Genomic DNA, 27,679 nt, shown 5'->3' with positions numbered 1-27,679 from the left:
CGGTAGTCTTAATGTTACCAACTGCTATGTGTGTGGAGGTACTAACATGGGAGACCAATGGCCTTGGGAAGCAAAGGAGGTAATGTCCGGTTCTGAGGCAGTTGAACAATTAATATCCTCACAAGCCGATTATCATATGAGTGTTAGAGGTAAATCTGAGTGGAGATTAAAGACCTCCATCATAGGTTATGTTTGCATAGCAAGGAAAGGAATAATGTATAATACTTCTGTAGGAGAATTAACTTGTCTAGGGCAAAAAGCTTATGATGATGATACAAAGAATACAACTTGGTGGTCGGCTTCAAATGTCTCAGAACCATCTAACCCGTTTGCTAGATACGCCAATTTAAAGGATGTGTGGTTTGACCTATCTATCATATCTAACTGGAGAGCCCCAGCAAATTTGTACTGGATCTGTGGTAAGAAAGCCTATTCGGAGTTGCCACAGGACTGGGAAGGGGCATGTGTGTTGGGTATGCTCAAACCATCCTTCTTCTTGTTACCTATTGAAACAGGTGAGACTTTAGGTGTTAAAGTGTATGATGTGAATCATAGGAAGAAAAGGGGGCCCATAGAGATAGGCGCCTGGGAAGATAATGAATGGCCTCCCCAGCGTATTATAGATTATTATGGGCCAGCCACGTGGGCAGAAGATGGTACCTTTGGTTATAGAACCCCAATTTATATGCTCAACCGTATTATAAGATTACAGGCGGTGGTTGAGATTATTACTAACGAAACATCACAAGCGCTCAATCTTCTAGCGAAGCATAATACCAGGATGAGGACAGCAGTATACCAGAATAGATTAGCCTTGGATTACCTTTTGGCAGTAGAGGGAGGTGTATGTGGGAAGTTTAACCTAAGCAATTGCTGTCTTCAAATAGATGACGAAGGGCAAGCAATAGCTGAGCTTACTAGCCATATGGTTAAACTAGCGCATGTGCCTACTCAGGTATGGAAAGGGTACAATCCAAGTAGTTGGTTTGGTAGCTGGTATGAGTGGTTTGGAGGGCTTAAGGCAGTGGTAGGTGGAGTCCTACTGATTTTAATGTTGTGTCTACTCCTACCGTGTCTTATACCCTTAGTAGTTAGATCTGTGCAAAGCCTGATAGAAAATATAGCAGAGAGGAAGGCTGCTGCACAGATAATGGCAATATATAAATATAAGGCTCTAGATCAGGGAGAACCAATGCAGGAAAATGAATGTTGAAGATTCACATCATAAGATAAGTCTGGTCTGGTTCAAGGTAACTTGCGGTGTAAGCAAACTAAGGTTAAGTGATGCCTCAAGTAATTGTGAAATATCAAGAGGCATCAAAGGGGGGAATGTGGTGGAATCTCGGTAAAAATAAATTTAGTAGGCCGAGATTACCACGTGGCATGTGTACGTGCATATGCTGACGTATCGATCAGTTGGTTGCACGAGGCAAGATACGATCAGTAGTGTACGGAGCATGTGCAAGAATACAGGATATAGTATTCCCCTCCTCCATTGTGCTGGACAGGCCATGCGGTCAAACAGGAAGTTAATTCTTATTTGTGTTGATTGGTTAAGAGAATGTGCGGGTGGAGCTTAATATGGGAGGAGTTATGTGCCTATATAAGGAGCCTGCACTATTGTCCGGGGCTCAGAACTTGCTGTATTTTGGTGACATTAGTCCCTCTGAGTCCCGATCGGTGATCCAATAAAGAATCTCTTCCTTCCTGAAGAAACCTGTGTCCATCTCTCTGTGCTTCGCTTCCGTCAGTTTCTCCGGTATCAATAATACGAAATATATAGATATCCAAATACAAAATTACATATCGTTTTATAAATATACACGTAGACTTCAAATATATAAATATGTATATATATTTAAATTCTACGTGCATATTTATGTAATATTTTTACATAATTTAGTAATTTTATTGATTGCAATTTGAGAAACCTGTCTGACGACCCAGGCCGAAAGTCCAGAGAATTTAATTTGCTATCACTGTATTTAACCCTGTAACTTTCTATGACATCCTAAAACCTGTACATGGGGGGTACTGTTTTGAAACACTGATATTTGTGTTCAGTGAAATCACCCGAGTATAACAGTACCCCCCATGTACAGGTTTTGTAGTGTTTTTGAAAGTTACAGGGTCAAATATAAGGGTCAGATTTTTTTACATTGAAAATTGCCAGGTTGGTTATGTTGCCTTTGAGAGCGTATGGTAGCCCAGGAATGAGAATTACCCCCATGATGGCATACCATTAGCAAAAGAAGACAACCCAATGTATTGCAAACGGCATGTGTTCAGTCTTTTTTAGTAGCCACTTAGTCACAAACACTGGCCAAAGTTAGCGTTCATAATTGCTTTTTGCATTTTTAACACACAAATATAAATGCTAACTTTGGCCAGTGTTTGTGACTAAGTGGCTACTAAAAAAGACTGGACATACCCTATATTGAATACCTCGGGTTGTCTACTTTAAAAAAATATGTGAGGTGTGATTCAGAGATTTATGACAGATAACAGTGTTACAATGTCACTATTGATACATTTTACAAATATATATTTTGAAACAAGAATGTCCTACTTGTACTTATAGCCCTATAACTTGCAAAAAAAAAGCATGTAAACACTGGATGTTTTTAAACTCAGGACAACATTTTTAATCTATTTAGCAGTTTTTTTTTCATTAGCTTTTGTAGGTAAGTAAAATATTTTTTCAAGTAAAAGTCAAAAAACATGTTTTTTTTTAAAAAAAATCACTATATTTTATTATTATTTTTTAAAATAACCTAAATGACATGATACAAATAATGGTATGTAAAGAAAGCTCTTCTTGTCCTGAAAAAAGCAATATATAACTTGTATGGGAACAGTAAATGAGAGAGTAGAAAATTCTGGATTATTCTAACCTTAGTGACCGAATAATCTAAATTTTATTAAAGACAGGAGGCGAATATTTGCTTTACTTTCTTTAATGTAACTCCCAGCAGCAAAGAAACAGTTAACAGTAAGTAAAACATTTAACCAATCAGAGTGTACAATAGAGTATGTCCAGTCATCAGGCTCCTCCCAATTCCTCTTTCTTGATGCAGCCGACAGCCGCAGAGTCAACCATGTAAACAGGAACGGTAAAACGATAAATAGTTCAAAAAGAAGTCAACCATGTAAACGATGTGGGAACGTAGGCAATTCCTCGAGATGTTAGTGAAGGGTTTTCACACTAGGAAAAAGGAGAGAGAGAGTCGTGAAAGTATGGTTTCTTGGATAAGAGAAAAACAATACTTAATCACTTTAGCTGATATGTTTCCAACCAAGGTGTACAACCTTATTCTGACAAGTCTTAAGTTATGAGTTAATGTGTGTAGTATCCGTAAATGGTAGTTGCAAGGAGAGGCCTGAAACGTAGATAATAAAATATTTGTTTAGTCAATAGAGGTGTTGTGTGATACCTACCTAGTTGGGTTGGGTGCGTGTATTCGCGGGTGGGAAAATATTCGCCTCCTGTCTTTAATAAAATTTAGATTATTCGGTCACTAAGGTTAGAACAATCCCGAATTTTATGGCAAGACAGGAGGCTTCATATTTGCTGTTTTAAAGCGATGATATGATGGCATTAGATACATGAGGGGATTGTCTAAAATAGAAGGTTCTGAAGGTGGATTCTCTGGACCAATCTGCGGAGGTGAGGATCTCCGTTAGGGAGCCCCCAGATGTAAATGCAGACGAGGCGTCCGCGCCTCTCACTGAGTGAGCACCAAAACATGAATCGATGCCTGCTAGGGCTAGAAGCCATTTGATCCAACGAGCAATCGTGGGGCATGACACTGGCTTGTGAGGTCGAACGTAGGACACCAGTAGGGGGCTCGTTTGTGGTCTAAGATCCTTGGTGCGGAGGATGTAGTGTCGGACGCAACTAGCTACGCAGAGCACGGGTTTGTCGTGAAAGTAAGGGTAGCTTACTGTAGATGAATTGGTTTTGGTGCGTCGCATAATGGAGAAGTTTACTCCCCCAGGGGTAAAGTCCACGGCATGGACGTCAAATGCTCTGATGTCCGAAACTCTTCTAAACGATACCAAACAGAGCAGTAGTGCCAGTTTGGCCGAAAGTTGTCGAAGAGAGAGTTCTCCATTAGGGGGCCAAGTCTCCAAAAAGGATAATACCCTAGTAACATCCCAAAATTGATTATATTTGGGAGCCGGGGGTCTCGCAAGGCGAATGCCTCGCAAAAGTCTACATATGGAGGGGTGTTTACCAACCGCGGAGTTGTCAACGGGGCTATGGGCTGCCGAAATGGCTGGACGGAAAACGTTAATTGACCGATAGAACTTACCCTGTTCAAAGAGTGATGCCGGGAAGTTCATAATATTAATCAAAGAGGCTGAAAAGGGATCAACGTCCCTCTCCAAGCACCAGCTATTCCAACGTTGCCACGCTGAGAGATAAGAGCATCTTGTTCCTGGGGCCCAAGAGTCCCATAGTAGTCCTCGAGCAGCAGCCGAAAGGCCAGAGACGTTCCAGGATCCCCTGAAATGGTACAGGCCACTAACTGAAGGTGGCCTTGTAGTGCTAGTGGATGGAAGTTGCCTGAAGGGTCCCTGAGGAGGTTCTAGGAGGTGGGTAGGAGTAGGGGATAGTCCACTGACATCTCCAGGAGATAAGGGAACCATGGTTGGGTTCGCCACAGTGGGGTTACCAGAGTTATGGTGATGCCCTGTGTTCTGAGGTATTGTACCGTGCGTGGAATCATGGAGAATGGGGGGAAGGCATATGCTTCGGACGTTGGCCACGGTTGAAGGAAGGCATCCACTGCCAGGCACGCTGGGTCTGGGAGCCAGCTGAAGAAAGCGTCCGTCTGATGGTTCAGGCAAGATGCAAACAGGTCCAGGTTGAATGGCCCTCCTCAGGACCTGTAGATGGTGAAAAATTTGTGGGTCCAGTTTCCAGTCGCTGGAATCCCTCCAGTGGCGGGAGAACCAATCTGTGACTAGATTGTCGGAGCCCGGGAGATATTCCGCACGAAGGGAGATATTCCTGTCCAAGCAGAATTGGTATAATTCCTTTGTCAGATCTGATAGCATTTTTGATCGGGAGCCACCTAGGCGGTTCACGTATCGTACCGCTGAGACATTTTCCATCCTCAGGACAAGACTGCAGTTGTAGTCTTCCTTGGCAAAACTGCGGATCGCGAAAGAACCAGCAATTAATTCGAGGCAATTGATGTGAAGAGCCTGTTCTGATGGGGACCAGAGGCCTCCGGTAGAACGTTCCGAGCAGGTGGCAGCCCATCCGAGGAGGCTGGCGTCTGCTTCCAGAATGAAATCGGGCTGCCGGCCGAAGATAGCCCTTCCATTCCAGGCTTCCATATGTTGAAGCCACCAGTGGAGTTCCAATTGGACTTCGTCTGTGAGGAAAATCTGTTGTTCGTAAGATGTTGAACGATGTAAGTAGTGTGTTTTCAAACGTTGCATTGCCCGATAGTGTAGTGGGGCTGGAAATATAGCTTGGATTGAGGCGGAGAGTAATCCGATTGTGCGGGCTAAATCCTTGAGTCGGAGATATGGTGAAGCCAGCAATCTCCGGATGTCCTTTTTTATGGTTTTGATTTTTGTAGCAGGGAGTTGTAGAACTGCCTGAATCGAATCTATCTGAAATCCCAGGAAATGTATCGTCTGGGACGGAGTTAGAGATGACTTTTGGAGGTTGATGACAAAACCCAAATTCTGGAGGAGAGCCGAAGTCATATCTGTATGGAGACGTAGAGTCTCCTCGTCTTGAGCCATGAGGAGGATATCGTCCAAGTAAATGATGGACCGAATCCCTTGGGAACGGAGTAGTCCCAGGGGTGGGCTGGGCCGGGGGGCAGGGAGGCAATTGCCCCCCAGGCCGCCCGAAATTCTTTTAGGACCGGCCGCGGCGGGCCGGCCCTTTAAATGCTGCAGCCGCCGAGCGCTCTGTAAAGAGCGCTCAGACGGCTGCAGCTGCTTTTCCCTCCCTCCCCTCCCCTGTAGCGTGGCCGAGCTGCTTTCCGGTCCGCGGTGCCCGGCCGGAGTGATAGGAAGGTGCACACTGAGTGTGCACCTTCCTGTCAGTCCGGCCGGTTACAGGAAACAGAAACTCCTGTTCCGCGCAGAGTTTCTGTTTCCTGTAACCGCCCGGACTGACAGGAAGTGCACACTGAGCGTGCACCTTCCCATCACTCCGGCCGGGCACCGCGGACCGGAAAGCAGCTCGGCCATGCTACAGGGGAGGGGGTAAGAAGAAGGGGGTGGGGACTAAGAAGAGGGGAGGGGGGGACTAAGAAGAGGGGAGGGGGGACTAAGAAAAGGGGAGGGGGGACTAAGAAGAGGGGAGGGGGGGCTAAAAAGAGAGGAGGGGGGCTAAAAAGAGGGGAGGGGGGGCTAAAAAAAGGGGAGGGGGGGGTACTAAAAAGAGGGGAGGGGGGACTAAGAAGAGGGGAGGAGGGGGGACTAAGAAGAGGGGAGGGGAGGGAGGGACTAAGAAGAGGGGAGGGGAGGGAGGGACTAAGAAGAGGGGAGGGGGGACTAAGAAGAGGGGAGGGGGGACTAAGAAGAGGGGAGGGGGGGACTAAGAAGAGGGGAAGGGGGACTAAGAAGAGGGGAGGAGGGGGGAGTAAGAAGAGGGGAGGGGGGACTAAGAAGAGGGGAGGGGGGACTAAGAAGAGGGGAGGGGGGGACTAAGAAGAGGGGAGGGGGGGAGTAAGAAGAGGGGAGTAAGAAGGGGGGAGTAAGAAGAGGGGAGGAGGGGGGAGTAAGAAGAGGGGGGGAGGAAGAAGAGGGGAGGAGGGGGGGAGGAAGAAGAGGGGAGGAGGGGAGGAGGGGGGACTAAGAAGAGGGGAGGAGGGGGCGAGTAAGAAGAGGGGGGAGTAAGAAGAGGGGAGTAAGAAGAGGGGAGGAGGAGGGGAGTAAGAAGAGGGGAGGGGGGAGTGGGAGGGGGGAGTAAGAGGGGAGAGGGGAGTAAGAGGGGAGGGGGGAGTAAGAGGAGGGGAGAGTAAGAAAAGGCGAGGGGGGAGAGTAAGAAGAGGGGGTGGGGAATAATAAGAGGGGGGGAGTAAGAGGGGAGGGGGGAGTAAGAGGGGAGGGGGGAGCAAGGGGGAAGGGGGGAGTAAGGGGAGGAGGGAGTAAGAAGAGGGGAGGGGGAGTAAGAAGAGGGGAGGAGGAGTGTAAGAAGGAGGGGAGAAAAGAAAAAGAGGGGGGAAGAAGAGGGGGGGAGTAAGGGGAGGGGGGAGTAAGAAGGAGGGGAGATAAGAAAAAGAGGGGGTAAGAAGAAGAAGGGGGGAGTAAGAAGAGGGGGGAGTAAGAAGAGGGGGGAGTAAGAAGAACAAGAGTGGGGAGTAATTAGAAGAAGTGGGGTAAGAAGAAGAGGGGGGTAAGAAGAAGAGGGGGGTAAGAAGAAGAGGGGGGGAGTAAGAAGGGGGCATAAGAAGGAGGGGAGATAAGAAAAAGAGGGGGTAAGAAGAATGGGGTAATAAAAAGAGTGGGGAGTAAGAAGAACAAGAGTGGGGAGTAATTAGAAGAAGTGGGGTAAGAAGAAGAGGGGGTAAGAAGAAGAGGGGGGTAAGAAGAAGAGGGGGAGTAAGAAGAAGGGGGAGTAAGAAGAACAAGAGTGGGGAGTAATTAGAAGAAGTGTGGTAAGAAGAAGAGGGGGGTAAGAAGAAGAGGGGGTAAGAAGAAGAGGGGGTAAGAAGAAGAGGGGGTAAGAAGAAGGGGGAGTAAGAAGAAGGGGGAGTAAGAAGAAGATGGGGTAAGAAGAATGGGGGAAGAAGAAGGGGTTAAGAAGAAGAAGAGGGGGAAAGAAGAAGAAGAGGGGGTAAGAAGAAGAAGAGGGGGAAAGAAGAAGAAGAGGGGGAAAGAAGAAGAAGAGGGGGTAAGAAGAAGAAGAGGGGGTAAGAAGAAGTAGGAGGGTTAAGAAGAAGAAGGAGGAGTAAGACGAAGAAGAGGGGGTAAGAAGAACAAGGGGGGGAAGTAAGAAGAACACAGGGGGGGTGAGGAGAACACACAGAGGGAGGAGTGAGAAGAACACAGGGAGGGTGGAGGGGGGATGAGAAGAGCACAGGGAGGGTGGGTAAGTGTTAGAAGAGACCGCTAGGGGAGGGTGGGGGAGAGGAGAGACCACTAAGGGGCAGGGGAGAGCTCTAAGAGACAGAAGGGACAGCTCTATAGGACAGGGGGCAAGACAGGGAGCTCTTTCACACTACACACACACACACAATGCATCCCTATACATACACATAAACACAACATGCTTCCCTTACACACAGAGAAACACACAATGCATCCATTACACACACACACAATGCATCCCTTACACACAAAGACAATGCATCATTTGCACACATACACAGAAACATACAATGCAAACCCTTACACACACACTGTTTTTCTTACATACACACAAACACAATGCATCTCTTACACTCAATGCACACACATACAGACACACACCTTGCATCCCTTATGCATACAAACACAGATTCACACAATGCATCCCTTACACACAACCAGAAACACATAATACATCCCTTATACACAAATACACACTGCTTCCACTACACACAAACACACTGCATCACCTGCACAAACTGGTATCCCTATACACTACATACCATAAGCACACATATTAGATCCTCTACAATAACACATCCCCTACACACTCCACTCCCTGTGAGCGAACTCATGGGTGGGTGGAACATATACCCGTATATACTCGAGTATAAGCCGACCCGAATATAAGCCGAGGCCCCTAATTTTACCCCCAAAAATTGGGAAAACGTATTGACTCGAGTATAAGACTAGGGTGGGAAATGAAGCAGCTACTGGTAAATTTCTAAATAAAATTAGATCCTAAAAAAATTATATTAACTGAATATTTATTTACAGCATGTGTATATAATGAATGCAGTGTGTATATGAATGCAGTGTGTGTGTATGCAGTGTGTATGAGTGCAGTGTGTATATAATGAATGGAGTGCAGTGTGTGTATATGAGTGCAGTGTGTGTATAATGAATGCAGTGCAGTGTGTGTATGAGTGCAGTGTGTGTATGAATGCAGTGTGTGTATGAATGCAGTGTGTATGTATGAGTGCAGTGTGTGTATATGAGTGCAGTGTGTATGAATGCAGTGTGTGTATGAATGCAGTGTGTATATAATGAATGCAGTGCAGTGTGTGTATGAGTGCAGTGTGTATGCAGTGTGTGTATGAGTGTAGTGTGTGTATATGAGTGCAGTGTGTATATGAGTGTGTATAATGAATGCAGTGCAGTGTGTGTATATGAGTGCAGTGTGTGTATGAGTGCAGTGTGTATATGAGTGCAGTGTGTATATAATGAATGATGAATGCAGTGTGTATGTGTGAGTGCAGTGTGTGTGTATGAGTGCAGTGTGTATGTAGTGTGTGTATAATGAATGCAGTGCAGTGTGTGTGTATGAGTGCAGTGTGTATGAATGCAGTGTGTATATAATGAATGCAGTGCAGTGTGTGTATGAATGCAGTGTGTGTATGTGTGAGTGTAGTGTGTGTGTGTGTGCAGAGCATTGGTGGGGGTTGGGCATTTTATTAATTATTATTTAATTATTATCTTAATATTTTTTTTTTGTTATTTTTTTTAGGTAATTATTTTTTTATTCTATTATTAATTGTATTATTTTTTTTGTTATTATTATTTTAATATTTTTTTTTCTTATTATTTGTTTTATTAATATTTTTATTTTTTCGTCCCCCCTCCCTGCCTGTTAGTTGGCCAGGGAGGGGGGCTCTCACTCCCTGGTGGTCCAGTGGATGGGCTGTAGGAGGGGGGCTGGCAGGAAGCTGTAACTTACCTTCACCGCAGCTCCTGTCAGCTCCCTTCTCTCTCCTCCGTCCGTGCAGCTCCCAGGTCAGCTTCCTCTGCAACTCTCGCGGCCACGCGGAGCGTTGCCACGGTAACCCGTGGCAACGCTCTGACCCCGCGGCTCTCGCGAGAGTTGCAGAGGAAGCCGACCTGGGAGCTGCACGGACGGAGGAGAGAGAAGGGAGCTGACAGGAGCTGCTGTGAAGGTAAGTTACAGCTCTGCCAGCCCCCCTCTCCCCCCAGTCTGTATTATGGCAATGAAAATTGCCATAATACAGACACTCACTCGAGTATAAGACGAGTGGGAGTTTTTCAGCACAAAAAATGTGCTGAAAAACTCGTCTTATACTCGAGTATATACGGTAAGTGGACTTATGAGTGGGCCTTATGGGCATACTCACCGTCAGGCCCTGGGGCCCAGACCTTGAGCTGTGTAAGAGGCCCCAAAAAAATGGAGCTGCTTCCAATTCTCCCAGAACATTGAATTTTGTGACCACAGTTGCAAACAGCCTCCAGAGATCCTGTTCTACACCAGACCAGTGTAGCCAAACTGCAGCCCATCATCATCCTCATCTAATTGTAAGTAGGCAATCTAGTATATTATTAGTGACACTAATCTATAATTTACCTCACATTAAAAGGACACTATAGCTTAATGAAGTGGTTCTGGTGTCTATAGCTGGTCCCTGCAGGCTTTTTAATGTAAACACACACTGTGTGCAGCACTTGCGTTAGTTCATATGGCAGATCATATGGGTGGGGCATTGTGATGTCACATGGGGGGGGGCGGCAAACTTATATTTTGTCTAGGGCGGCAAAAATCCTTGCACCGGCTGATCCTGGGCAGGTGCACCAGTCTACTGGTGACCCACAGGAGGGGAGTGCACTGATTGCACTGTACTCTCCTCCTGCCCAGACCCATCTTGACCGCAGTGCAAGTGCCCTCTGCCCTTAATTTACAGTGGCTCACACTCACAACAAGCAGTGCCTGGAGCCCTTTGCAGAGACGGGAACAAAGAGGTTCTGCGGCAGCTGGCCGTCCTGCAAGCATTACATTAAACAGCTGTTCCCCATGCAGCCACAGGTGGCGTTGTGCTGGGAGACTGTGATTTCTCTTCACTTCCTCCCAGCCTACAGAGCAGCACATGGGAGAGAGAGAGGAGGAGGCATGATTTAATCTTACAATAAATCCTCTAAGCAAACCTTTATAAATTTGGGGGGATCAGCTCTGTTTCCACAGTTTATTGGTGTTTACTCTGATGTCTGTATTAATATTGAGGGATGTCTAAGTAGTAACGTCAGTGTGTGTCAGCAGGGCCAGCCGTTGGGGTGGGCAAGCTGTGCGGTCACGCAGGGTGCCATGACAACAGAGGCACCCGGCGGCCAACACAGCTCACAAGTTGGGTACACCAGCATATTTAATTTAAACGATTCGCTGGTGGTCCACTGGTGCGCACCAGCAGTAGGTGCAGTCAGATCATATCCTCTCCCTCCTGGTTCCGGCGCTCACTTAGTGAGTGACAGAGATTCTCAGCCTGCGCTCTGACAACATTGAAAGTCAGAGCCGTGAAGGAGCGGGTATGGCAAAGAGCTACTGATTAGCATAACATCAATATCCGTTATAAAACCAGGAAAAGATGGGCATGGATGGTGAACTGATTTTGTTGGCGCAATGGGCCACTTGACTGGTTTTGCCCCCCAGGCCTAAGGCTGCCAGCCCTCCCCTGAGTAGTCCCATCACCGGTTTCATTAGTTTGGTGAAACACCAAGGTGCGGAGGACAGTCCGAAGGGGAGACAGGTGAACTGCCATAGTGTTTTGCGCCAATGAAATTAGAGGAAGGTGCGGTGTTCTGGCGTGATTGGTACCGTGAGGTATGCATCTTTGAGGTCGAAGCGTGAGAACCAATCTCCCTCGCAGAGGAGGTCTCGTATTAGATGGATGCCTTCCATCTTGAAATGTCTGTATTTGATGAATTTGTTCAGCTCTCTGAGATTGATGACAGGTCGGAACTCTCCCGACTTTTTCTTGACTAGAAACATGTTGCTCACAAAACCTCGTGGGCTGAGGGATTGTTCAACGGCACCCTTGGAGACTAGGTCGTCGAGTTCGGCCTGAAGGGACATGTCGTCCATTTGAGACATTCTGAGGGGGGCAGGTAAAGACATTTGAACTGGGTTCTCTGTGAATTCTAGGTGGAAGCCAGACACGGTCTGAAGGATCCACGGGTCCTGTGTGAGCCGAGACCACTGTTGGGAAAAATGGATTAATCAGCCTGCTATAGGTATATGAAAAAAATTAGAGTCCTTTACCTGTGCGGAGTGCGACCGTGGAGGGAAGCAGATCCACGTCTTCTAATAGAGCCACGAGAGGGGAAGAAGTGTCTGTGGTGGAAACGGGTATTGCCCGAGTTCCAGTGTTCTGAAGGTCGAGGCCTGTAGCCTGTGAAGGCAGCTCTGCCAGCCGACCGGCCTCTGTAATGGTTGGCTCTCCCGGAAAAATGTTGGGTCCTAAACACCTTGCGTAAAGAGGATTGCGCTTTGGTAAGCGTCGTAAACACAGTCACGTGTTTGCTCAACTCCTTTATAAACTTGTCTCCAAAAAGCATGCCTTGTGCCTCGGGGTCAAGCTCTTTAGTGCCTAGTTCGGCGAGCTTTGAGTCAATTTTATATAGGGCGGCTTTGCCACGTTGGCATTGCAAGTCCAAGTAGGCATAGTGCCCTTTGTGCCCATTCATGCACCATGTGTGCCACCTGTCAAAGCCTCATCCGCAATAGTGAATATTTGGATAAGCGGTCCTGCCATATCCATCATCTTATCTTGGGTTGCCTTCAGGCCTTGTTCTAAACCCTTACGGGGGTCTTTCACAGATTTGTATAGGAAGGTGACGAGCAGGGGATCAAATTCTGGGGTAACAGCCACCTTGTCTGGGATAACAGGTCTTGGGCAATCCGCCCTTAACCCCTTAAGGACCAAACTTCTGGAATAAAATGGAATAATGACGTGTCACACACGTCATGTGTCCTTAAGGGGTTAAAGGACCACTCTAGGCACCCAGACCACTTCAGCTTAATGAGGTGGTCTGGGTGCCAGGTCCTTCTAGGGTTAACCCATTTTTTCATAAACATAGCAGTTTCAGAGAAACTGCTATGTTTATGAATGGGTTAAGCCTTCCCCCATGTCCTCTAGTGGCTGTCTCATTGACAGCCGCTAGAGGCGCTTGCGTGATTCTCACTGTGAAAATCACAGTGAGAGCACGCAAGCGTCCATAGGAAAGCATTATGAATGCTTTCCTATGTGACCGGCTGAATGCGCGTGCAGCTCTTGCCGCGCGTGCGCATTCAGCCGACGGGGAGGAGAAGAGGAGGATCGGAGGAGGAGAGCAGGAGGAGATCTCTCCGCCCAGCGCTGGAAAAAGGTAAGATTTAACCCCTTTCCCCTTTCCAGAGCCGGGCGGGAGGGGGACCCTGAGGGTGGGGGCACCCTCAGGGCACTCTAGTGCCAGGAAAACGGGTATGTTTTCCTGGCACTAGAGTGGTCCTTTAACTTAGCCCTCACTTCCTTTTCTAAAGGCTTACGCAGCCACATCCTGCAGAATTTAGCAATGTGGTCTGGAGGGGTCCACTCAGTCGAGCATTGGTGTTTGATGTACCTAGGGTCAAACAAGGGCCAGCCAAGGGTATCCAGTAAAATATCCTCCGGAATGGAGTTAGAGTCAGAGGGGGGTTCATTGAGCTCATGCGAGGGAAAGTCCTTGTCCGAATATCCTGCACAGTACTTGTCAACTACTTGCAGTTGCAGATTGGAAGTGGAACCCTCTAATGGGTCTGGGTTATAATCCCGAGTATCTGGGATGGATAATCTGGGCGTTTTAGCCGGTGCCTTGCCTTTACCGGCGTTAGCACTATCGCCCTTCCAGGGACGTTTGCGGGGGGTTTCCTCATGGTCTGAGCCATGGTCTTCCTCATGGTCTGAGTGTGCAATAGAGGTCCTTTTAGAAGTGGGTTTGGACTGGTCATGGAAAGCTGCCAAGGCTTTTGGAATGGAGTCCGCAATGCAGCCAAGCTTTGAGCTCCGAAGGAACTGCTGGTTCAGATAAATCTGACATAATTTCCGTAAAGTGGGGTCACCACAAGCAATATATACAAAGTATATAATAATAATATTTTTTTTTTTTAATAATAGGAAATAATTCAATAGGTAGTGGACTTGTTTTTGGCACGTAACGCAAAGCGTAATATCAAAAGTGGTGTCAGTCACCTTTTTAATTGAGTGTGGGTCACCCACAGATTAAGATGAGGTATAAATAACGTAATGAGGGGTCACCCTCAGTCGACAGTATATTGAGGCAAATTAATATATTTATGAGAGGGAGTCACCCTCTGTAATAAGGCAGACAAGATTTAGTATAGAGGGGGTAACCCTCAGTAATGAGACAAGCGTATTTAATATAGAGGGGGTCACCCTCTTATGCAAGGATTTAGGTGTTTAGGAGTAGTCTGCAAAAAAAAGATTGAGATCACTTTAATATGAACAATCCACGAGAAGAGTGGTGTTTAATTAAAATATTTATTAAAATATTTATTTGTATGTATTGGGTGTAGTTACCTGAACGACCAGAAGGCAGCGCTGGAGAGCCGCTTTGAAGAGAGCAGAGAACTAGCTGCAACCAACGATCAGATTGTCGGCGGTAAAGCGCTGGAGAAAGCCCGCGCAATTAAGGAGGGGAAAATGGCCGCGGAAGGACGGACCCGTCGCTATGGAGACGGAAGGGGACACGGTCGTGGAGGAAGTAAGCGGTGATACCGCCCGAGTGAAAGCTCACTGGATGGCCGCCGGCCAGAAAACCGCGATCAGAATACTGATGCGGTTTCTGTCCGTAATGGAAGGGAGCAGGCGGCGGTTTAAAATTTAAAGGAACAGTTTGTGTATTAGAAAATATTCTGTTAGTTTGTGAGATTAATTAAATAATGACACTGCTAAGCCTAGTATGTTTTGTAGTGAAGTAGAGTGAATTTAAAACATGTTAACATATACATCTATGGAAATTGTATACATGCTGTACTTGGAATAGACTCACCTGGGAGGCTAGCAGCAAAGAAAGAGGAATTGTGAGGAGCCTGATGACTGGACATACTCTATTGTACACTCTGATTGGTTACATTTTTTACTTACTGTTAACTGTTTCTTTGCTGCTGGGAGTTACAGTAAAGAAAGTAAAGCAAATATGAAGCCTCCAGTCTTGCCATAAAATTAAAGCTAAACACAAACACCACAAAAGTGTTAAGACAGCTCTGGTCCTTAACATACAACATGGCCAAAACAGTCTGGTCCTGAAGGGGTTAATCTAAATAATTTATTTATAAAATATTTTACCAGGAAAGATACATTGAGATTTCTCTTGTTTTCAAGTACGTCCTGGGTCCACAAATCATTGCATTGTTACAATAGGATACAATATAACAAAAATACAATATACAAACAATATTATATATATATATATATATATGTATACACATATATACATGTAATACATAACAGGTAATAAATATATTCAACCATAACAGGTGCGTTCTGTGCTGAGGTATATTGCCATAGTAATTAAATGTAGTTGATATAGTGCCACGAGGCACTCTTACCGCAAGGGGTTAAACCATTGAACAGTTTAACCCCAAAGTTGTCTCCAGCGGCCATCTCCACACCCCTCCAGGTGGCACTTCTGTAATTTCAGATGCAGGAAGAGCAAGATGCCGCCGGCATTGGGCGCCGCTGATTGACTGAGAGCACCAGTTGACCGCTCTCAGCCAATCAGTGACTCCCTATTCACTAAACTGGCTTGGAAAGAAACGTACCCTTCTCTGCCATTTTGTTTCTGTTTATGCAGCTCTAGACATACCTCCCCTGGCTGTGACTCAAACAACCTGCATGAAAAAAGTGGTTTCATTTTCAATCAGATGTTAACTTGCTTTAAAGTTATTATCACCTGCTCTGTTAATTGAACTTTAATCACACAAAGGAGTCTCCTCTGTTGCTATTAACAGAGCAGGCGATAAGAAATTCCAAATTAAACAGACTGTGCAATAAAGGAAGTGTAAACATTAGATCTCACTTTAGAGCAAGTGTTCAAGAAGTCTGTGCAAGTCTCATGCAGGGAGGTGTGAATAGGGCTGCATAAACAAAGTGATTTAACTCCTAAATGGCAGAGGATTGAGCTCTATACACCAAAACTGCTTCATTAAGCTCAAGTTGTTTTGGTGCCTCCCTTTAAGCTAAAGAAAATAGAAGAATCAGTGGTTTAATAATGGTGGTCAAGATACAATCTAAGGAAAACGTCATCAGCAAATTGTAAGTTACCACTTTTTAAACGAACACTATAAATTCAGGAACATAAACATGGAGAACAGCATGGAACACACGGAGGCATAGGCGTGCGCACGGGGTGTGCCGGGTGTGCTTGGGCACACCCTAATCCCCGCGGCACGCCTATGTATTGAGACCGGCAGGGGAGATCTCAGGATCTCCCCTGTCGGCTCATGCAGAGCCGGCGCTATCCGAGCGCCGGCTCTGCTCTCAGCCTCCCCTCACCGGCTCACAGGCAGTGAGGGAGGCAGGAGAGGACCGGCGGAGCTATTGCCAGCAGCTCCGTCGGGTTCCTCTCGCGAGATCTGAGCGTTGCCGCGGCAACGCTCAGATCTCGCGTGAGTGAACTCTAGCCCTGCGGGGCTAGAGTTCACTCTCCACTGGACCACCAGGGATGGCAGCAGCAGCAGGATCCCCCCTCCCAGGCATAAGGTAAGAAGGGAGGGGGGATAACTGATCTGCCCCCACCTCCACTGGACCACCAGGGACAAGGAACAAGAATCCCCCCTCCCCACATAAAGTAAGAAGGGAGGGGGGATATTTAGTAATGTACCCCCACCTCCACCCCCCACAATCACCCACACACATACACACATACACAGCACACACACATACACATACACAGCACACACACATACACAGCACCCACAGACATACACAGCACCCACACACAGCACCCACAGACATCCACAGCACCCACACACATACACAGCACCCACACACATACACAGCACCCACACACATACACAGCACCCACACACAGCACCCACAGACATACACATACACAGCACACCCACAGACAGCACCCACAGACATACACAGCACCCACACACAGCACCCACAGACATACACAGCACCCACAGACATACACAGCACCCACAGACATACACAGCACACACAGACATACACAGCACACACATACACATACACATACACAGCACACCCACAGACATACACAGCACCCACACACATACACAGCACACCCACAGACATACACAGCACACCCACAGACATACACAGCACACCCACAGACATACACAGCACCCACAGACATACACAGCACCCACACACAGCACCCACAGACATACACAGCACCCACACACAGCACCCACAGACATACACAGCACCCACACACAGCACCCACAGACATACACAGCACCCACAGACATACACAGCACCCACAGACATACACAGCACCCACAGACATACACAGCACCCACAGACACACACAGCACCCACAGACATACACAGCACCCACACACATACACATACACAGCACACCCACAGACATACACAGCACACCCACAGACATACACAGCACCTACACACATACAGCACCTACACACATACAGCACCCACACACATATAGCACCCACACACACATATAGCACCCACACACACATATAGCACCCACACACACATATAGCACCCACACACACATATAGCACCCACACACACATACAGCACCCACACACACATACAGCACCCTCACAAACACAAACAGGACCCTAACAAACACACACACACAAAACACTACCAGTACCCTCACACACAAACAGCACCCTGACACACAGTACATTTACAGCACCCTCACAAGTGCACACACACACACACACACAAACAGCACCCTGACACACAGTACATTTACAGCACCCTCACAAGTGCACACACACACACACAAACAGCACCCTGACACACAGTACATTTACAGCACCCTCACAAGTGCACACACACACACACACAAACAGCACCCTGACACACAGTACATTTACAGCACCCTCACAAGTGCACACACACACACACACAAACAGCACCCTGACACACAGTACATTTACAGCACCCTCACAAGTACGCACACACACACACACAAACAGCACCCTGACACACAGTACATTCACAGCACCCTCACAAGCATGCACACACAAACACCCTCACCCACATAGTACACTACCAGCACACACACATCACACTAACAGCACCCTCACACAGCTTTGTGTGTGTGTGTATATATGTGTATATATATATATACATACATATACATATATATATATATATATATATATATATATATATATATATATATACACGCCGCGTGTGCTTGTGCTTGAGGGTGCACACCCTAATGCAATAGGCTGCGCACGCCTATGCACGGAGGGAGGGAATTCAAGATTTAGTGATGTTTGTTCTGCTCACAGCTAAGCCTGGCATTGTGTGGATAAACTTTGAAGGAAAAATATACATTTTGGGGAGTCTATTGCTGTAGACCAGGAGCACACATCTCCAGGCAACACGTGCTGTACATGGGGTTCCTTTGTTTCATTTATTTAAAAAAATACAGTAAATCATTTTGCTCTATAAACCGACTCTTTCTGCCCGTCCCTCTAACCTAAAGAATCTCCATTTTTATTTCCATTAGTACATGGAGTCAGGCTGCGATCAGGATGTACAGAAAAGGTTTCTGATAGGTGTAGTTCAGCTGTCCGGTTTCGATAATAGGAACTGAAGTACAGCTCCCAACAACTCCCAGCAAAACACAGATCACAAATTTATTTGTGGTTTTTGGATGCTCACTTCATAGTCTGGATTGGCTCTATTTAGGCTATATTGGAGGCTATATTTTGTTTAGATTCGTTGCTTGGCAACGACGCACACGCGTCATCACACGCAGTCACGTGGTGGCACTGAATCACTTCCGGGTTTCAGATTTTCGAGCGGGAGCTTTGGTCACACACACCGTTTAGGTAAGTGATTATTAGTAAATACCTATATATATGCATGGTTGTACACTGTAAGATTGATCTTGAAAAAGACCCTATAGGGGTCGAAACGTCGATTTGATATTTTCACATGGAATTCACTTCTTAAAAATAAAGTAAGTCTTTGAAAAAAGTCCTGTGAGTGCACCTTATTACATTGGAATATTTACACGGACGCTGAGGTCAGCACCCAGGCAAGAACATTGAGAAATATTTGTTTAAAAAGGGTGAGTGCCAAGTTTATCTCCTTATTTATGTATGGTATTGCGTTGTACCATCTTGTGCACCCCCAGCAGAGTTAATATATTTTTTGTCACATTCACTAAACGGTGATCTCAGTGACTATCTTTTCAAGATTGTTTAACATGGAGGAGTTCTTATCCAGAGCTGGAGCTTTGGCAGAGACTGCAGAAACCCTTACTATCACAGATATACAGGCACAAGCAGTATTATGGCCTTCCACTGCAAGTGAATTATCCCACACCAACACCGCTAAGGATCTTTACAATGATTTAATAGAATTAAAGAGACGGGAGGTGGATCTCGATTTACATGGCATTTTCATCTCCGATTACTACAGAGCCAAAAGGATCCCGAGAGGATTTAGAGTAAGAAACGCACCAACTATAGGTAGACAGAATCCAGAATTCTGCAAGAAATGGATGAATATTGCGAACAAATGTTCTTTGGACTGGATGGTTATAGTGGTGGAGGAGGTTGGTAAAGAATTAATTGGGGTGAAGCACTCCATACAGGAGTTCGAGATCTCTAATGTATTACCCTTACAATCTTCAGCAGCCACCACACAAATGTTAAAACTACAGGAAGACATTAATAAATACAAAAATGAACTTATTAGGTTTAAAAAACAAAAATTGGCCAAAGTTAACCATGATTATCAATACCACCAAGTCTATAGGTGGCTCAGTGGCACACAGTCCTCAAATAGAGATCAAGTTCCCAGATACAGATATCGGATCAAGAAACCTTCGTTCCAAACGGTTGATATTAGTTCAGGAGAGTCGGCATCGGACGCTGAAACTAGAGAGGACAAAAATCATGGAAGATCAGAACCTTTTTTAGAAAGAGACCCGGCTCCACAAGAATCACCAGGGACATCCCGAATGGATACCAGAGGCATAAAAAGAACAGAATTCCACGGAGAGGACAGAAGGGGAGACAGACACATAAGTTCCAAGGGCAAACCTCCCATACGGAAGAGGTAACTAATGTCTTTAACCTTTCTCAAAAAATTCGGAAAGCTGACCATTACTCTGCACTCACAAAAGGATTAACATTTGTACCGGTATCCAAACCAGAGCCGTTTAAAATGGAAGTAGAGATGTACAAATTACAACGAACCCTCATTAATAATGAACACCGAAAGGATATCCGATCAGATAATTCAACAAATCCATTTAAACCGAAATACATTAAAGAGGTAAAAACAACAAATAACTCAATCAAAACCTTTATGCAAACATTAAAGAAAGATGCTGAAAATATTACCAAGAAACCCCTGGATCACAGACAAAATCTAACAAAAGGGGAATGGGAGGCAATTATGGATCTAAAACAAGACTCGAATATTATCATTCGAGCGGCGGATAAGGGTGGTGCGATTGTTATAATGTCATACCATCAATACAGGACAGAAATTATGCGCCAATTATCCGACACCACCACTTACCAAAGACTCACGTTCGATCCTACCATTAAGTTTCAAAAGAGGATCATGGAACATATCACGATGGGACTACAGCTGGGATATTTGGATATGTCTACATCTAAGTACTTATTCGTGGACCACCCGATATATCCTGTACTTTACACCATCCCAAAAATTCACAAAGATAGCATCAACCCCCCAGGAAGACCCATCGTCTCAGCCAGAGGGAGTTTGTTAGAACTGTAAGGAAACCAAGTTTAGACAAACCGCGTTCGGTAGTTTCCTCCCGAAAGGTCAGAGTCTAAGGTAGTGCGAGCTTGCTGTGATAGTTACAGGAACCGAAATCCATACGGAATAAAACAGCTGCATAAGATAATTCCCTTGTTACAGCATACGAATTCCAAATAACAGTCAGAGTCCAGGTTCAGGATACAAGTAGAACTAACGTTTATTCACACACATGGCTTTTTATGCAGGTCCCCATGCAAGGGGACATCCCACAGGGAGGAGTAACATTTATCCAATCCCGAACAGTAAAAATATAAAACACACCCAATACAAACAGGCAGTTCCCTCCCCTAGTCCTGGAGATAATCAGGTCTGATATAGTAACAACCTAATTATCTCCAGGCTGAAAATTCACTATTTTCCCCAATTTCTGGAACACCCCTTTATACCTGGGGTATCCCCACAAATGCTATATCCCCTGATAGCCCCGATCCGGGTGACCAACATATCCAAATTTCACCCGGATCGGTTCAGGGGTTCGCAAAAAGTATGGAAGTCCTTTGTGACCGGTCCACTGGGGACGGACTGCCCAAAATAGTTCCAGAGGTTCGTGTGGTTTTGCCGGTCACTTCAGAAAAAGGGAAGAAATGCATAAAAGTACCGAATGAATTCCCCTGGCTCCTAGCAGCGATTGTTCCCCTCATTCGTGTGCGTATTTGTACCGATTAGCGCTCTCCTAGCTAATCGGTATCACTAGTTCCAGCGTTCGCATGATGGGGACCGGTGATTGGGAAGTCGAGTGTCCGATTTTAGTTCCAGACACTCGACGACCAAGTCCCGCTGCCTTTGTTTGGCGAAAACAAGATGGCCGCGGTTTTCTCTGCCACGTGGCGTTCGACAGTACGAACGCTGACCGCACACATAGAGGGTGAAAGTGATGCCGGCTTTGAAGTTAAGTGAGCCAGGAGTGGTCTCTGTTCGGCAGTCCCATCTGCCGAATGAAAAGTACACAAAAAGGCAAGAACTATGCAACAAAATATCTAATAATATAGTCATTTCTTCACACTGCTCCCCTATAAGTCCATAGGTCGGCATACCCGCCTAGACCCTGTCGGGTTGGCTTGGGGATGTCCGAGAAAAGTAGCGGTTTAGGAGTCCAGTTCGGTCTGGCGTGACAGGCCATCCGCATTACCATTTTGTTTTCCGGGCCGGTACTGCATAGTGAAATTATAAGGTTGAAGGGCTAGGCTCCACCGTAATAGCCTGGGATTGTCTCCAGCTACCCGGTTAAGCCATACCAGGGGGTTGTGGTCCGTCATAAGGGTAAATGCCCGCCCATACAAATAGGGCTGTAGCTTCTTGAGGGCCCACACGAGGGCCAAGCATTCTTTTTCTACGGTGGCATAGCTGACTTCTCGGGGTAACAGTTTACGGCTGAGGTATGCCACCGGGTGTTCCATGCCGTCTGTGCCCACTTGGCTTAGCACGGCGCCCAGTCCGAACATGGAGGCATCTGTGTGTACAAGAAATTGTTTAGTGTAGTCGGGTGCTGCCAACACAGGAGCCTCACTCAATGCCGCTTTAAGCTTCTGGAAAGCGTCCGTGCACTCTGGGGTCCAGGAAACCTGTTTGGGGAGGGCCTTTTTGGTAAGGTCGGTGAGGGGTTTGGCCAGGGCGCTGTACTCTGGGACAAACTTTCTATAATAACCGGCCGTCCCTAAGAAAGCTAGTACCTGGGTTTTGGTCCTAGGTTGGGGCCAGTTCGCTATGGCCTCTACCTTCGCTGGCTCTGGACGCTGTCTACCGGAGCCCACCCTGTGGCCGAGATACTGTACCTCGGCCAGACCTACGTGACATTTGTCGGGTTTTAACGTGAGCCCTGCGAGGTGGATTCGTTGGAGTACCCTGGACACATGGCCCAGATGATCTCCCCATGTGCGGCTGTAGACGGCAATATCGTCTAGATACGCGCATGCGAAGTCCTGAAACCCCTCCAGGAGCCTATCGGCCATCCTCTGAAAGGTAGCCGGGGCATTCTTCATCCCAAAGGGCATAACCTTGAATTGGTATAGCCCGAAAGGGGTGACGAATGCCGACTTGGGGATGGCCGCAGGCTCCAAGGGGATCTGCCAATAACCTTTGCACAGGTCCAGGGTAGTCAAGTAGTTCCCCCCCGCCATACGGTCTAAGAGCTCATCTATTCTGGGCATGGGGTAGGCGTCTGTTATGGTACGATCGTTAAGCCTCCGATAGTCTACACAGAAGCGCGTGGTACCGTCGCGCTTCGGTACTAGTACTACCGGGGAGGCCCAAGGACTTTGCGAGGGTTCTATTACCCCTAACTGTAACATATCCCTTAGCTCGGTGAGCATACTCTCACGCACTGCTTCCGGGATCCGATATGGTTGTTGCCGCAGTGGCGTCTCTCCCTGGGTTTCCACGCGGTGTACCGCAGCGGAGGTATAGCCTGGGGTGGCTGAAAACATCTCTTGGTATCTCTGCAGCAGTTGCGTGGCCTCACCTTTCTCCAGGGGGTTTAAATTTTGACCCAAGCTTACTTGGTCAATAGTACAGGGAGCGGTGTCTAGTAAATCGGGGAGGGGTAGTCCCTCACTATCTTCTGTGGCGGGCGCACACACGGCGCCCACATCCTCTGTTCTCTCAAAGTATGGTTTGAGCATATTCACATGGAAGGCTTTGGTCAGCCTTTCATCTGAGCATTTGCTCACGATGTAGGTGGTCTCGCTAACCCGTTCTACCACCTTAAATGGTCCCTGCCATGCGGCTTGTAGCTTATCCTTTTTAACTGGCTTCAAAGCTAACACCTTCTGCCCTAATTCTAGTACTCTATCTTGGGCTCCCCTATCGTACCATTTCCTCTGGTCCTCCTGGGCCGTCTGCAGGTTCTCCCGAACCGATGCGGTGAGCGCCCGCAGACGGTCCCGGAACTCCAGAACATACTGGACGATAGGGACTCCCCCCTCGTCTGTATTGCCCTCCCAGTGCTCCCGTACGAGCTCCAGTGGGCCCCGAACTTTTCTCCCATACAGGAGTTCGAAGGGGGAAAACCCAGTGGAGGCCTGGGGCACCTCACGGTAGGCAAACAGAAGGTGGGGGAGGAATTTTTCCCAGTTCTTGTGGGACTCCGTAAATGTTTTAAGCATCTGTTTTAGAGTGCCATTGAAACGTTCACAGAGCCCGTTAGTCTGGGGATGGTACGGGGCGCCGAACAGGGGTTTCACTCCACAGCTCTGCCACAATTGTTGTGTCAGGGTAGCCGTGAACTGAGTTCCCCGATCGGATAGGATCTCTTGTGGGAAACCTACTCGGGTGAAAATCTGAATAAGGGCTTCGGCCACGGTCTCGGCCTCTATATTGGTGAGGGCGACTGCCTCCGGGTACCGAGTGGCGTAGTCGACCACGGTTAGTATGAACTTTTTGCCCGACTGGCTGGGTCGGCTGAGGGGTCCTATTAAATCTACCGCTACTCGGTGAAAGGGCTGTTCTATAATAGGCAATGGGTGAAGTTTGGCCTTCCGAAGGTCTCCCCTTTTTCCCACCCTTTGGCAGACGTCGCACGTCCTGCAGTAATACTTGAGGTCCTGGGTGACCCTGGGCCAGAAGAAGGTTTGGGTTAACCGGTCTCTTGTCTTTTTAACCCCTAAATGTCCTGCTAGGGGAATGTCATGACTGAGTTTTAACAACTCAGCCCGGAATTTACGGGGTACAATTAATTGTCTTTTGATGACCTGGGTGGCCCCCTGTCCCACCCCCTCGGTCACTCTATACAGTAACCCCTTATACCACTCAAATTTTTCGTGCGGGTTGTTCCCTGGGGTAACGGCCGCTGCCTTCCTATAACCCTCTAATGTGGGGTCGGTACGCTGCTCTTGTTCAAACCCCTGGGGGGTATCCCAGAAAGGAAAGGTAGGATCGGGTAAGGGGGGTATTTCGACTCTTACCTGGTTTTCCTCAGAGTGCAGCGGAGCTTCCAGTCTGGCTTGAGCTCGGGTGGTAACTGGGTATGCCTCGGCAGGGGGGTCTCGGGCCAGTTGAGAGGTCAAGCATCCTACATCATTCCCCAACAAAACCTCGGCGGGTAGTTCTTGCATAATCCCCACCTCCAGCTGTTTGGACCCGGAACCCCAATCAACAAGGATATTAGCGGTGGGCAGTTTGTGAATAGCGCCCCCAGCCACCCTCACAGCGACTGTGCGTCCGGTGCGAGCTTGCGCTCTGATCGTGTGAGGTTGCACCACAGTCAAAGTAGCCCCAGAGTCTCTCAGAGCCCGGGCCCCCACGCCATCTACGGTAATCCATTGGCGGTGGTGGTCCCGGTTGTCACCCCCAGCTTGAACTGGGTTGACCTCGTGTAATACACTCCACTGTTCTTCCTGGTTAGGAACACCGGTTGTGCCTTCCTGTTGCACACAATGAGCAGCTGCCCTGGGTTGTTGTGGGGGTTGCCTTTCCCAGCTTCCCCGGTTTAAGCGAGGGCACTGATTCTTGTAATGCCCTGGTGGCTTGCAATAATGGCACACTGCAGGAGGACGTGGTGTGTTTGCTGGGTTCGGTGAAGGGTTATTCATGGAGGGTCTAGGAGGGGTAGGGGTTGTTGGGGCCTGGTAGTTAGGCTTAAAAGGTGGTCTGCTCACCCCTTGCTCCTTCCTCCTATTATCTTGATACTCATCCGCTAGCCTGGCGGCTTCCTCCACAGTTTTTGGTTTTCTATCTTTAACCCAGTCTTTTATGTCCTCTGCAGAGTGATTAAAAAATTGCTCCAGTAACATAAGTTGCAAAGCATCCTCCAGAGTGGTTGCTTGGCAGCCCTTCATCCAATTGCGGGCCGCCCGTTGTAGCCGAAAAGCCCATTCCGTATGGGAATCTCTCCCAGTCTTCCTCAGCTCTCTAAATTTTTTCCGGTATGCCTCCGGAGTTACAGCATATCTGGCCAACAAAATGTCTTTTACTTTTTCATAATTATGTATGTCCCCCTCAGGTACTGCTCGCAGCGCCTCGGCTGCTCTACCGGACAATTTACTGCTAATGACTGCAGCCCATTTTGTGGAGTCTAATCCCTCCAGCGCACATTGACGTTCAAAGTCTTGCAAGTAACTGTCAATTTCCATCTCATTGTCATTAAACGATTTAAAGGCTGCATAATTTACCTTCTTTGGTATCTCCCCAGTACTTCCCGGGGAGTGTAGTAAATCTCCTTGTGCCGGCCTATCCCGGTCCTCTCGTTCTTTTTGCGCTTGTCTGGCTTGTGCCATGACCTGCAAAAGCGCCTCTGTAGTTGGGTTGGGTCCCAATAGACTGACCATCCATCGGATGTCCTTTTGCATCACGGTTTCTTCCTCTTGATCCATCTCCGTATTACTGGTATTATCGCTCTGTATTAATTCCGCAATTAACGTGGCTTTTGTCTTGTTACTTGCCACTCTGCCTCGAGCTTCCAGTAAATCTTTTAGTGTGGTTCTTTTAAGTAGCTGGTACTGCTGAGCCATTCATTCCCTTGCTTGGTTTGTAACGTCCATTCGGGATTCGAATCCCTCCGCTTGCCACCAGTTGTAAGGAAACCAAGTTTAGACAAACCGCGTTCGGTAGTTTCCTCCCGAAAGGTCAGAGTCTAAGGTAGTGCGAGCTTGCTGTGATAGTTACAGGAACCGAAATCCATACGGAATAAAACAGCTGCATAAGATAATTCCCTTGTTACAGCATACGAATTCCAAATAACAGTCAGAGTCCAGGTTCAGGATACAAGTAGAACTAACGTTTATTCACACACATGGCTTTTTATGCAGGTCCCCATGCAAGGGGACATCCCACAGGGAGGAGTAACATTTATCCAATCCCGAACAGTAAAAATATAAAACACACCCAATACAAACAGGCAGTTCCCTCCCCTAGTCCTGGAGATAATCAGGTCTGATATAGTAACAACCTAATTATCTCCAGGCTGAAAATTCACTATTTTCCCCAATTTCTGGAACACCCCTTTATACCTGGGGTATCCCCACAAATGCTATATCCCCTGATAGCCCCGATCCGGGTGACCAACATATCCAAATTTCACCCGGATCGGTTCAGGGGTTCGCAAAAAGTATGGAAGTCCTTTGTGACCGGTCCACTGGGGACGGACTGCCCAAAATAGTTCCAGAGGTTCGTGTGGTTTTGCCGGTCACTTCAGAAAAAGGGAAGAAATGCATAAAAGTACCGAATGAATTCCCCTGGCTCCTAGCAGCGATTGTTCCCCTCATTCGTGTGCGTATTTGTACCGATTAGCGCTCTCCTAGCTAATCGGTATCACTAGTTCCAGCGTTCGCATGATGGGGACCGGTGATTGGGAAGTCGAGTGTCCGATTTTAGTTCCAGACACTCGACGACCAAGTCCCGCTGCCTTTGTTTGGCGAAAACAAGATGGCCGCGGTTTTCTCTGCCACGTGGCGTTCGACAGTACGAACGCTGACCGCACACATAGAGGGTGAAAGTGATGCCGGCTTTGAAGTTAAGTGAGCCAGGAGTGGTCTCTGTTCGGCAGTCCCATCTGCCGAATGAAAAGTACACAAAAAGGCAAGAACTATGCAACAAAATATCTAATAATATAGTCATTTCTTCACAAGAACCAATAGCAAAGTATGTGGATTTTCACATCAAAGACAGTGTTAAAGAACTACCGACGTGTATTCGTGACACCAGAGACCTACTTAATAGATTGGAAGGGATCTTGCTGGAGGATCCAGATGATATAATTTTGGCCACTTTAGATGTACAAAGTTTGTACACTATTATACCCCATGAGGGGGGTATAAAAGCACTCAGAGAAATACTCG

Source organism: Pelobates fuscus, chromosome 2 (genome assembly GCF_036172605.1).
Source record: "Pelobates fuscus isolate aPelFus1 chromosome 2, aPelFus1.pri, whole genome shotgun sequence".
Taxonomy (NCBI): domain Eukaryota; kingdom Metazoa; phylum Chordata; class Amphibia; order Anura; family Pelobatidae; genus Pelobates; species Pelobates fuscus.
Note: the sequence above shows the minus strand (reverse complement) of the source record.